The following is a 13,395-nucleotide window of genomic DNA, read 5'->3' as shown; positions in this document are numbered from 1 at the left end:
ACTTGCTTAATGCTTTTGTTCATTGAAAAGAAATAAAATTCTTACAGTAAATATGTCGAGCACAAATATATTTATACTTAATAAACATTTTTCTATCAAATATGAGTTTAATAGGATTGATATTTTAACAGCAATATTAGTCACAAAATTGCATACAAAAAATCAGAGAGTTTTAAAATGTAAAATATACTTCAAGGTAGAAACAAATACATTTCTGTGCATGTTAGTCACTCAGTCATGTACAACTCTTTGCAATTCCATGGACTGTAGCCCGCCAGGCTCCTTTGTCCATGGATTTCTCTAGGCAAGAATACTGGAGTGGGTTTCCCTTTCCTCCGAAATACATTTATACATAGATGAAAAAAAAAAAGTTTTACCTCATCAATAAAGTGGAAGCATTTCTAAAACAAAGGAAAAAGTTAATTCACTATGGTTATTCATTATGGAGCTCCAGAGAGATAAGAAAGGAGAGATAATAAAGACTTTTTAAGTGAAAAATTCAAATAAATACAGGAAAACAGCAGAATGGGAAAGACTAGAGATCTCTTCAAGAAAGTTGGAGATATCAAGGGAACATTTCATGCAAATATGGGCACAATAAAGGACAGAAGCAGCAAGGACCTAAGAGAAGCTGAAGAGATTAAGAAGAGGTGGCAAGAATACACAGAAAACTATACAAAAAAGGTCTTCATGACCTTGATAACCATGATGGTGTGATCACTTACCTAAAGCCAGACGTGCCGAAGTGTGAAGTCAAGGGCGCCTTAGGAAGAATTAGTAAGAACAAAGGTAGAGGAGGTGATGGAATTCCAGCTGAGCTAGTTCAAGTCCTAAAAGATGATGCTGTGAAAGTGCTGCACTCAATATGCCAGCAAATTTGAAAGGCTCAGCAGTGGCCACAGGATTGGAAAAGGTGTTTTCATTCCAATACCAAAGAAAGGCAATGCCAGAGAATGTTCAAACTACTATACAATTGTGCTTATTTCACATCCTAGCAAGATAATGCTCAAAATCCTTCAAGCTAAGCTTCAACAGTATGTGAACTAAGAACTTTTATTTTTTTTATTTTTTTATTTTTTGGAATCATTGTATTAAAGATTTTACTTCAAATCGAGACATGTACCAGACAGAGGTAAAGAACTGTATATGCATGAAGTCAAATCCAGAGGAATTACAAATTTTCGTTCATCCCGAAGATTTTGTCTGGGTATTCCTTGCTTAGTTGTCGTCGTGCAGCTACAGTTGATGCATATATGACGTATCCCCAGGAGAGCAATACGACCGCGAGGAGCAACGCGGAATAAATCCGGTCTAGGGTGCGGCGACTCACTGGCTTCATGGTAAGGCGGTGGCGGTGGTCCGCGAGCACGGGCGGAAGCCGCAGGCCCTACAGTAACCTCCGGGGCGGTGGCTGCCGGGCGGCGGCAGCCATCTTTCAGCCGGGCGCGAGCGCCCGCCCACTCGCCTCCACGCCTGAACTAAGAACTTTTAGATGTACAAGCTGGATTTAGAAAAAGTACAAGAACTGGAGATCAAATTGCCAACATCTTCTGGATCATAGAAAAAGCAAGGCAATTCCAAAATAATGTCTGCTTTTGCTTCATTGACTATGCTAAAGCTTTTGACTGTGTGGAGCAGAGCAAACTGTGGAAAATTCCTAAAGAGAGGGCAATACCAGACCACCTTACCTGTCTCCTGAGAAACTTTTAGGCAGATCAAGAAGCAACAGTTAGAACTGAGCATGGAACAGTGGACTGATTCAAAATTGGAAAAGGAGTATATCAAGGCTGTATATTGTCACCCTGCTTATTTACCTTTATGCAGATTGGAGTTGCTCAGTCGTGTCCGACTCTGCGACCCCATGGACTGTAGCCTACCAGGCCCCTCTCTCCATGGGATTTTCCAGGCAATAGTACTGGAGTGTGTTTCCTTCTCCAGGGGATCTTCCGGACCCAGGTATTGAATCCAGGTCTCCTGCATTGTAGACAGACGCTTTACCGTCTGAGCCACCAGGGAAGACATATGAAATGCCAGGATGGATGAAGCACAAGCTGGAATCAAGATTGCTGGGAGAAATATCAACAACTTCAGATGTGCATATGATGCCACTATGACAGCAGAAAGCAAGGAGGAACTAAAGAGCCTCTTGATTAATATAAAAGAGAAGAGAGAAAAAGTTGGCTTAAAGCACAACATTGAAAAAACTAAGATCATGGCATCTGGTCCCGTCTGTTCATGGCAGATAGGCAGGGAAACAATAGAAACCATGACAGACTTTATTTTCTTGGGCTACAAAATCACTGGAAAGTGACTGTAGTCACAAAATTAATAGATGCTTGCTTCTTGGAAGAAAAGCTATGACCAACCTAGATAGCATATTAGAAAGCAGAGACATCACTTTGCCGACAAAGGTCCGTATAGTAAAAGCTATGGTTTTTCCAGTATTCATGTATGGATGGGAGAGTTGGACCATAAAGAAGGGTGAGAGTTGGAGAACTGATACTTTTGAATTGTGGTGTTGGAGAAGACTCTTGAGAGTTTCCTGGACTGCAAGTCGATCCAATCAGTTAATCCTAAAGAAATTAACCCTGAATATTTACTGGAAGAACTGATGCTGAAACTGAAGCTCCAATGCTTTGGCCGCCTAATGCAAAGAACCAACTCATTGAAAAAGACCCTGATGCTGGAAAAGATTGAAGGCAGGAGGAGAAGGGGCTAACACAGGATGAGATGGTTGGATGCCATCACCAACTCAATGGACATGAGTTTGAGCAAACTCTGGGAGATAGTGAGAGAAGCTGGAGTGCTGCAGTCCATGGGGTCATAGAGTCAGACATAGTGACTGAAAAACAACAACTACATCAGACCTCCAGCAATGGGACTTCACTTCCAGAGGAAGCCTAATCCAGTTTTGTATAATTTGAAAATGTAAACTATTAAGATCATCTGCCTGGAATTCTGGTTCCCTATAATTTTATTCTCCGCCAACCCACTGCCTTTCTGAATTCACTTCTTTTCCTTACTGCTTATTCATTTTCAGATTACACAACTTTTATTATTTTGGCATCTGAAAATTTCTTTTGAAAAGTTTGGTACAGTAAACTGCATACTCATTAACATGTCTATGCATCATTATCAACACTATAACTACAATATACAATTGTAGAATAGCTGTCTACACTTATTTGATGATTATACTATTGCTGCAATTTTAAAAGTCCATTTACTTACCCTTGCAAAAGAAACATACATGAGGCAGGCCCAAAGGAGAAACTTCATGTTGGTTGACCCTACGAACATTAATGTTATAAATTGATTGTTTCAGAAAACATACAATATATTTCATATTTTTCTTCTTTAGAATAATAAAAGTATCTATGGCTTTATTCGTCTGACAGAATGGGAAAGACTAGAGAGCTCTTCAAGAAAATTAGAGATACCAAGGGAACACTTCATGCAAAGACGGGCTCGATAAACGACAGAAATGGTATGGACCTAACAGAAGCAGAAGATATTAAGAAGAGGTGGCAAGAATACACAGGAGAACTGTATAAAAAATATCTTCATGACCCAGATAATCACGATGGTGTGATCACTCATCTAGAGCCAGACATCCTGGAATGTGAAGTCAGGTGGGTGTTAGAAAGCATCACTATGAGCAAAGCTAGTGGAGGTGATGGAATTCCAGTTGAGCTATTTCAAATCCTGAAAGATGATGCTGTGAAAGTGCTGCACTCAATATGCCAGCAAATTTGGAAAACTCAGCAGTGGCCACAGGACTGGAAAAGGTCAGTTTTCATTCCAATCCCAAAGAGAGGCAATGCCAAAGAATGCTCAAACTACCGCACAATTGCACTCATCTCACACACTAGTAAAGTAATGCTCAAAATTCTCCAAGCCAGGCTTCAGCAATACGTGAAGTGTGAACTTCCAGATGTTCAAGCTAGTTTTAGAAAAGACAGAGGAACCAGAGATAAAATTGCCAACATCCACTAGATCATGGAAAAAGCAAGAGAGTTCCAGAAAAACATCTATCTCTGCTTTATTGACTAAGTCAAAGCCTTTGACTGTGTGGATCACAATAAACTGTGGAAAATTCTGAAAGAGATGGGAATACCAGACCACCTGACCTGCCTCTTGAGAAACCTATATGCAAGTCAGGAAGCAACAGTTAGAACTGGACATGGAACAACAGAATGGTTCCAAATAGAAAAGGAGTATGTCGAGGCTGTATATTGTCACCCTGCTTATTTAACTTCTATGCAGAGTATATCATGAGAAACACGGGGCTGGAAGAAGCACAAGCTGGAATCAAGATTGCTGGCAGAAATATCAATAACCTCAGATATGCAGATGGTGATTGCAGCCATGAAATTAAAAGATGCTTACTCCTTCGAAGGAAAATTATGACCAACCTAGATGGCATATTCAAAAGCAGAGACATTACTTTGCCAACGAAGGTCCGTCTAGTTAAGGCTGTGGTTTTTCCAGCGGTCATGTATGGATGTGAGAGTTGGACTGTGAAGAAGGCTGAGCACCGAAGAATTGATGCTTTTGAACTGTGGTGTTGGAGAAGACTCTTGAGAGTCCCTTGGACTGCAAGGAGATCCAACCAGTCCATCTTAAAGGAGATCAGTCCTGGGTGTTCTTTGGAAGGACTGATGCTAAAGCTGAAACTCCAATACTTTGGCCACCTCATGCGAAGAGTTGAGTCATTGGAAAAGACCCTGATACTGGGAAAGATTGGAGGCAGGAGGAGAAGTGGATGACAGAGGATGAGATGGCTGGATGGCATCACTGACTCGAAGGGCATGGCTTTTGGTGAACTCCGGGAGTTGGTGATGGACAGGGAAGCCTGAAATGCTGCAATTCATGGGGTCGCAAAGAGTTGGACACAACTGAGAGACTGAACTGAACTGAAAACTAAAAAAATAAAAACCTATCAATTCTCTGATTTGATTTTAAGTTACTTGCTTATTTCAGAACCATAAAAATAGCGAAGTTTAAATGTAATTCCAAAACGCACTTTGCAAATATGTATTAGGTGTGTGTGTACTGAATCACAGCAGTCACGTCTGACTCTGTTAGACGCTATGGACCTTGGCCAGCCAGGATCCTCTGTCCATGGGATTCTGTAGGTAAGAATATTGGAGTGGGTTGTCATGCCCTCCTCCAGGGAATCTTCCCAACCCAGGACCCAGGGATCAAATCTGCATTGGCAGGGGGTTTTTTTTTTTACCAGTGCAGCCACCTGGGAAGACCAAATATGCACTACTTATCTGATTTTTTTGCATCACTTGGTAATTGCAGTGAAGGAATCTTATGCTTTATTTCATTTTAAGTATAGAATACAATTGAAAAACAAATTGTTTAAAAATTAACAGTATAGTCTCTCTTCTTATGTTCAGTTCAGTCGCTCAGGTATGTCCAACTCTGCCACCCCATGAACCGCAGCAAGCCAGGCCTCCCTGTGCATTACCAACTCCTGGAGTCCACCCAAACCCATGTCCATTGAGTCGGTGATGCCATCCAACCATCTCATCCTCTGTTGTCCCCTTCTCTTCCTGCCCTCAATCTCTCCTAGCATCAGGGTCTTTTCAAATGAGTCAGTTCCTCACATCAGGTGGCCAAAGTATTGGAGTTCCAGCTTCAGCATCAGTCCTTCCAATGAACACCCAGGACTGATCTCCTTTAGGATGGACTGGTTGGATCTCCTTGCAGTCCAAGGGACTCTCAAGAGTCTTCTCCAACACCACAGTTCAAAAGCATCAATTCTTTGGCACTCAGCTTTCTTCACAGTCCAACTCTCAATCCATAATGACTACTGGAAAAACCATAGCCTTGACTAGACGGACCTTTATTGGCAAAGTAATGTCTCTGCTTTTTAATATGCTGTCTAGGTTGGTCATAACTTTCCTTCCAAGGAGTAAGTGTCTTTTAACTTCATGGCTGCAATCACCATCTGCAGTGATTTTGGAGCCCCCAAAAATAAAGCCAGCCACTGTTTCCACTTTTTCCCCATATATTTGCCATGAAGGGATGGGACTGGATGCCATGATCTTAGTTTTGTGAATGTTGAGCTTTAAGCCAACTTTTTCACTCTCCTCTTTCACTTTCATCAAGAGGCTAATTAGTTCTTCTTCACTTTCTGCCAGAAGGGTGGTGTTATCTGCATATCTGAGGTATTGATATTTCTGCCAGCAATCTTGATTCCAGCTTGTGCTTCCTCCAGCCCAGCGTTTCTCATGATGTACTCTGCATATAAGTTAATTAAGCAATATACAGCCTTGACGTACTCCTTTCTCAATTTGGAACCAGTCTATTGTTCCATGTCCTGTTCTAACTGTTGCTTCCTGATCTGCATACTGGTTTCTCAAGAGGCAGGTCAGGTGGTCTGGTATTCCCATCTCTTTCAGAATTTTCCACAGTTTATTGTGAGTGTTACAAATATTAATTACCTACCAAAATAATTATAATCATTAAAACTTAGAAGAGCCCCTCCATCCTGTGAATTTATTATTGACCACAGTATCTCCAGTTATACATAGTACTGAATAAGAAATGGCAATATGATATTGTTAGGTAGGTAGAATAGGGAAAAGGAATCCAAAATGGCGGTGGCTAAAAGACAAGGAAGGTCAAAGGAAGGTCCGAGGACCAGAGTGAAAACTTCAGGCAGAACAAACAGCACTCCTGGCTAAGCCCAATTTGCATAGGGCAGGCCCAGGTGGAGAAAAAAAACATATAAAAGGAGGAGCCAAAGCACTTTCTCACGGACTCTCTCCCGCGTGCGTGCCCCCGCCCTCCCACCTCACTCTCTCTCTCTCCCTCCCTCTCCACGCACTCCTCCACTCTCTTATTTTCAAGTCTTGGATTCTCCTGCTATCTTCTAAATAAAATGGAGCTGTAACACTGATTTGCCTAAGAGCTGTAACATGGTTTGTCCAAGACCCGAGAGCTGTGACGCACCAAGGGCTTTAATGTCCATTGCTCCAAATCTTTGTTGTGACGAGACAAAGAACCAAGGAACATACACTCGTGTGACAGTATCATACTGGTTGGCAGTGCTCAAGTAATCATCGGAGCAACATGAAGTTATTTAGCTTGATACACTCTTGAGTCATAATATTGGCTGCAGTGTTTATTCAGAGCAAGAGAATCCTTTCTTCAAGTGCATAATATTCTTTCTGTGGAGTCAATTAATACAAATCCCACTACTAAAATCCTCAAAGAAGAAACAAAAAGTGCTCATATACAAGCATAAAATATTTTCCTCATCTTATTCTGAGCTATAACATATGTCTGACATTCAGTAAAGAGAGTTACAAGATACACTGAAAGTCAAGAAAAAATTATGAAGATAAAAAGAAGCCATCAGACCAGAGTCAGTTATATAGATGTTGGAATTCTCCTTCAGGGGATCTTCCCAACCCAGGGATCAAACCCAGGTCTCCCACATTGCACGTGGATTCTTTACCATCTGAGCCGCCAGGGAAGCCCACGTGTAAACTTCATTGACCCTCTATTTCTGACTGTTACACTGAAAATTAGTATTATTAAGTCCATTACTTTGTGAGTCAACAAGTTAGGAAATCTGCAGATTATGTTTGACAGGTGGAAAGAATAGACATGAATAAACATGAGAGTACTCTTCTGTTATGTACAAGCTAATATCCACAAATGCTAGGTGACCAGAATACAGATAGAGCAGAACATATCTTGCTATTTTGTAATAATGGAAATAGGATACTTTATTCGTTGTTATTGACTGCTATGCTCTTGGAAATGTCAAGATGTTTAATTTACAAGAGAAATACTTAACAAAGATATGTCACTAACTATTGTTACCATAAGTATGCAATCCATCTCCAAAGTTTTGTAATGTGTTTTCCTGCTTTCATATGTTTTAAGTCTTTTTCAATTATAGGAGACCCTTTAGGTATCTATCTGTACCCATAATATAAACTTGCATCTAGATAGTGTTTGACAAATCCTTGAAGATTATTTGTTGATTGAAAAAAGCAACTACAATGAATACTGTGTTCCAGTTTAATCTGTGGTAATAAAATATTACCATCAGTCTTCCTTAATGACTCAGTGGTAAAGAATCCACCTGCCCATGCGGGGGACTCAGGTTGGGTTCCTGATCCCGGAAGATGCCTTGGAGAAGGAAATGGGAACCCTCTTCAGTATTCTTGCCTGGGAAATCCCATGATTAGAGAAGTCTGGCAGGCTACAGTCCATGCGGTCAGAAAGAGTCAGACACGACTTAGCGACTAAAACAACAAAACAAATAAAATATTAGGTGTGGAGTATATGGAATATATGGAATTCATTCAAGTGTCAGATAATGTTTTGATTACTGAGGACTTGATGTCTGCTTACACATTGCCACTGATATTGCTTACATTTTAATTTGGAAAGCCAACAAATATAGACAGGGTTTTAGAAGTCAACTGGGTATATCTGTTTAAATTTGGGGAACAGTAATTTAGAGCTGAATTTATCTAAATAATTAGGAGCTGATTTTAATCAGCCGATTGTACGTGGCAATTAAAATGTTTAAAGTGGACAATATGATTTAGGAAAAATATGTTGAAATTGAAAAGAAGTGGCTGTGGCCAGAGGCCTAGAGAGCATTGATATTTGTGTAGGAGAAAGAAATGGTGTATTTCCAGTAAGAAATAGCTAAATAAAGACAATTGTAAGAATCACCAGGACATAAATATCAATAGATCCAAATAGAATGTTGCCCCTGAAGACAACATATTTTTTTTTGCTAAAATTTCCTCATCCATAAGGTATAATAGTATTAAGAGTTATTAGTAATATAAGAGTATTGTTAATAGTTATAAAGATAATTGAAAGTGAAAGTGAAAGTGAAGTCGCTCAGTTGTGTCCGACTCTTTGTGACCCCATGGACTGTAGCCTACCAGGCTCCTCCATCCATGGGATTTTCCAGGCAGTAGTACTGGAGTGAATTGCCATTTCCTTCTCCAGGGGATCTTCCCAACCCAGGGATTGAACCCAGGTCTCCCACATTGTAGACAGATGCTTTACCATCTGAGCCACCAGGGAAGTCTGCACATAAGCTGTTCAATAAGTTTCAGATGTTATAATCATTTTTATTACTTTGCCCAGTGAACAACACTGAACAGGATAGAGTACAGGGAAATTTTAAAAAGCACCAGAGGAGCTATTAGTTTTGAACCAGAGAAAGATCACCACAGCCCTTGAGATTTGAAGGAGACAGTTAAAGTTATGTTCAGATTGAGATCAAGTTAGTGAAGTGTAATGCTAGTGAGGTGGATAGTGTCTAGGATTGATAAACTCAATATTTGTCAATACAGTAGAAAGGTAATTTTTTTTCAGTAAGATAATTAGGAGTTTAGAGAGAGTTGAAGAAGGCAGCTAACTCTAATGCCAAGACAACAAAGATTGGTAAGCAGTCTTTCATGACTAACATGTTTAGAAATGTTTAAAAAACAAACTTACTTTAGTATTCAGCTGCTTTGCATGAAGTAGCAGTAGAAATTTAGTTCATGGTTGTATGCTTTCCAGTAGCACTAAGTGCAGAGGGACAGAAGAGTTACATGAGTTATCAAAATGATATTAAAAAAAAATCAAGGGTTAAGTCTGGGCTGTGTAAGAAAGGAAGTGAGGAGAATAAGAAATAGAATGGAATATATTCAGAGTGTTAAGGGATGGAGTGTTCTATGAAGACAAAGTAAAATTCTCTTAGCTTCTACCCCTTCCACTCTTTCAAAATATATGGCATGTGTACCCTTCTTCTGAGAAACCCTTCAGTGTTCAGCCTGAATAGGAAAAAAAGTGAGGTTAAGAGGGCTTGGATAGAATGGAGTACAATGAGAAGGTTAAAGGACAGGAGTAGTCTACTGAATCAAAGAAATCTCCAATTTTCAAATCTTTTCATCAAAGATACATATCATATAATGTCACTTGCTTATGAAAACTCCTCCAATGTCTTCCCATCACAAGCAAATATTTCACAGAAATTTCTAAGCTCAAATAGCTTTCATCTTTATTCTTTCCTCTTTAATTCACTTTCCTTTAAGTTCCCTATCCGTCTGTCTTCTTTGGATATGTCACCCTTCTAGAGTTTTCTTATGTTCCATGCATGAACCCATTTGTTTTTGCTATTTCTCCAGTTGCTAATACCATTAATAGGGGGCTTTGGAAGGTTTATGTTTCCAATGCCTGACTCCCTACTTTAGTGTGACAAGGTGACCAGAGACAGGAGGACTGAAGCCGCTGGTGAACGTTTGGGGTTAATACTGTGGCAGATGATGAGCACAAAGTTGAAAAAAAAAAAAAAAAGAGGTAGACTGATGATTTAATAATACTGTAAACCTAGCTGTGGTTGGAGAATATAATAAGTAATATTTATGAGAAATAAAATTGAATTACTCAGAAAGTGTATGGTTCTTTTGATGGTAGTCAAGGTGGTTCAGAGTTACTGCTAGGACGTTTTTATATTATAAGACTCTTTATATTATAATCCATGAAGCCTTCCCCGGTGGCTCAGCAGAAAAGAATTTACCTGCAATTCAGGAGACCAGGGTTTAATCCCTGGGTCAGAAAGATCCCCTGGAGAAGGAAATGGTTACCCACTCCGGTATTCTTGCCTGGGAAATCCCATGGACAGAGGAGCCTGGTGGGTCATGGGGTCTCAAAGAGTTGAACATGACTTAGCAACTAAACAATAAACAATATTATAATCCACAGCCTCATGGGCCAGTATGAACGATGGAAATGATGATTACACACCAAAGAATGCACTTGAAATTTTATTTTCAGAGGGAAAGAAAAATATTTCTATAACTCAGAAAGAGTAGGGAAAGGATTTTAAATAATCATCAGCTAAGTTTTTATGAAACCACCATATAAACCCAGTATATTCAATATAAACTAACAGGGAGAGTATAAATAATTCAGGAAATACTCTGCGATTTGTCTTATTGATGCACCACTCCAAACATGCTGGTTGTATGAAGTAAAGTGGTAGATATGAAACTGTAGAAGATAGATTTTCCAGTCCAACCTGAAAAGGAAAACAGAATACTACATTACCTATCGATCTATATTCAAGAAATAATGTATGTCTATATACAGAACCCACACATACTCATCCATACTAGTTTAGCAGAATGTTATTATTTTTTTTCAAACTTTAAAATTTATTTTGTATTGGGATATATTTGATTAACAATGTTGTGGTAGTTTCAAGTGAACAGCAAAGGGATTCAGCCATGCATACATATGTATCCAAAATGCTATTATTTGTAACTATTATTAATATTTTCTAGTGTTCAATATGATAACTTAGCACATGGTAGGATTTTAATAACTGTTTGTGAAATAATTTAATGTTTGAGTGAAAACTGATAGCCGGTTTCTTTAACCCAACAAATAAAAGTAGTATTAATATTTATATTTATTTATAAAGTGGTAAATATTTACACTTCAGCAACTTTGAAGGAACATTTAATTATTCTTATTTTCTAAATAATTTATTAAACATAAAATGTTATTGCTTCCTGCACCTAAAACCCTTTAACCTAATTGAAATCTAGATTTTAATAAAACAAAATCATTATGCAAAATGACAATGGGCTGATACGTTAAGAAATTGCTAAAATTATTAAATTCTTTAAAACTGACTTGCAGTTTTGGTTTCTCTGTTTCTTTTGTCATTTTTCTATCAGTTTGATACCTTTTTTTTTCCCTTTGCCATTGCTTTGCTTAGCCTATTTGTAATTATCTGAAAGGACTTACTTTAGGACTTATGTTTGGTGCATCACTGGATCTTTTTGTACTACCACATATTTCTGATGTCTCTAACTTAGCATCTGGTACCTTGTATTGCATTTCTGTGACTTTGTCTAGAATAGAGCTTAATGAGGATAAGTTTGGTACCTTATTCTTGTCTCCTTCATGTCTCTCACATTATGGAACACATAATCATTGTTTTTAAATGCAGAATAAGTATATAAATAATGATAGCAAAGTGAAAAAGGCTATTTATTAAACACAACTGAATATTCAGCTCATATTCATAATGGTTATTCTTTTTTTTCACAGAAAATTATTTTGCGAAGTAGTCTGATCCTTTTCATCATATGGAGGGAAAAAATGATATGACAAAGCAAATCAAGTTTGTGACAACATAACCTAAAGCCAAAAAAGTGTTCTAAAAAAATCCCCTAGTTGGACTTTGTTTGTAGCTTGACATTAATAGTGGAGTGTTTGAATCCTAGAACTGGAAATCTGTGTTGGAGTCTTGGCTTTTCCACTTTTAAATGATGATCATGAACAAGTTATTTAATTTCCATGGGGCTCAGTTTCCTTAGGAGAAGGCAATGGCACCCACTCCAGTACTCTAGCCTGGAAAATCCCATGGACGGAGGAGCCTGGTAGGGCTGCAGTCCATGGGGTGCGAAGAGTTGGACATGACTGACTGACTTCACTTTGACTTTTCCTTTCATGCATTGGAGAAGGAAATGGCAACCCACTCCAGTGTTCTTGCCTGGAAAATCCCAGGGACGGGGGAGCCTGGTGGGCTGCCGTCTCTGGGGCTACACAGAGTTGGACACGACGGAAGCAACTTAGCAGCAGCAGCAGCAGTTTCCTTATCTCAACGTGGCTAATAATATTGGCTATGTAGGTTTTTGTGAACAAGAAATTTAATATTTCTTCAGTGATCAATGCAAAGAAATAGAGGAAAACAACAGAATGGGAAAGACTAGAGATATCTGTAAGAAAATCAGAGATACCAAAGGAACATTTCATGCAACGATGAGCTCGATAAAGGACAGAAATGGTATGGACCTAACAGAAGCAGAAGATATTAAGAAGAGATGGCAAGAATACACAGAAGAACTGTACAAAAAAGATCTTCATGACCCAGATAATCACGATGGTGTGATCACTGACCTAGAGCCAGACATCCTGGAATGTGAAGTCAAGTGGGCCTTAGGAAGCATCACTACAAACAAAGGTAGTGGAGGTGATGGAATTCCAGTTGAGCTATTCCAAATCCTGAAAGATGATGCTGTGAAAGTGCTGCACTCAATATGCCAGCAAATTTGTAAAAGTCAGCACTGGCCACAAGACTGGAAAAGGTCAGTTTTCATTCCAATACCAAAGAAAGGCAATGCCAAAGAATGCTCAAACTACCGCACAATTGCACTCATCTCACATGCTAGTAAAGTAATGCTCAAAATTCTCCAAGCCAGGCTTTAGCAATATGTGAACCGTGAATGTCCTGATGTTCAAGCTGGTTTTAGAAAAGGCAGAGGAACCAGAGATCAAATTGCCAAGATCCGCTGGATCATAGAAAAAGCAAGAGAGTTCCAGAAAAACATCTATTTCTGC

General features: G+C 39.0%; 1 protein-coding gene across 1 annotated transcript in view; it reads right to left on the bottom strand.

Annotated features, from left to right (window-relative positions):
• Positions 1 to 10,796: 10,796 nt before the first annotated feature.
• The window catches only part of LOC104997420 (alpha-S2-casein), a 19,253-nt gene continuing 16,654 nt past the window's right edge, over positions 10,797 to 13,395 (bottom strand). The window contains exon 18 of the mRNA XM_010852145.1: positions 10,797 to 11,062. The gene's annotated coding sequence lies outside the window, so the exon portion shown is untranslated. The remainder of the gene's footprint in view (positions 11,063 to 13,395) is intronic.

This window comes from Bison bison, unplaced genomic scaffold (genome assembly GCF_000754665.1).
Source record: "Bison bison bison isolate TAMUID 2011002044 unplaced genomic scaffold, Bison_UMD1.0 scf7180017864308, whole genome shotgun sequence".
In the NCBI taxonomy this organism is placed as follows: Eukaryota; Metazoa; Chordata; class Mammalia; order Artiodactyla; family Bovidae; genus Bison; species Bison bison.
The sequence above is the reverse complement of the archived record's forward strand: the minus strand, read 5'-3'. Positions and strand labels throughout refer to the sequence as shown.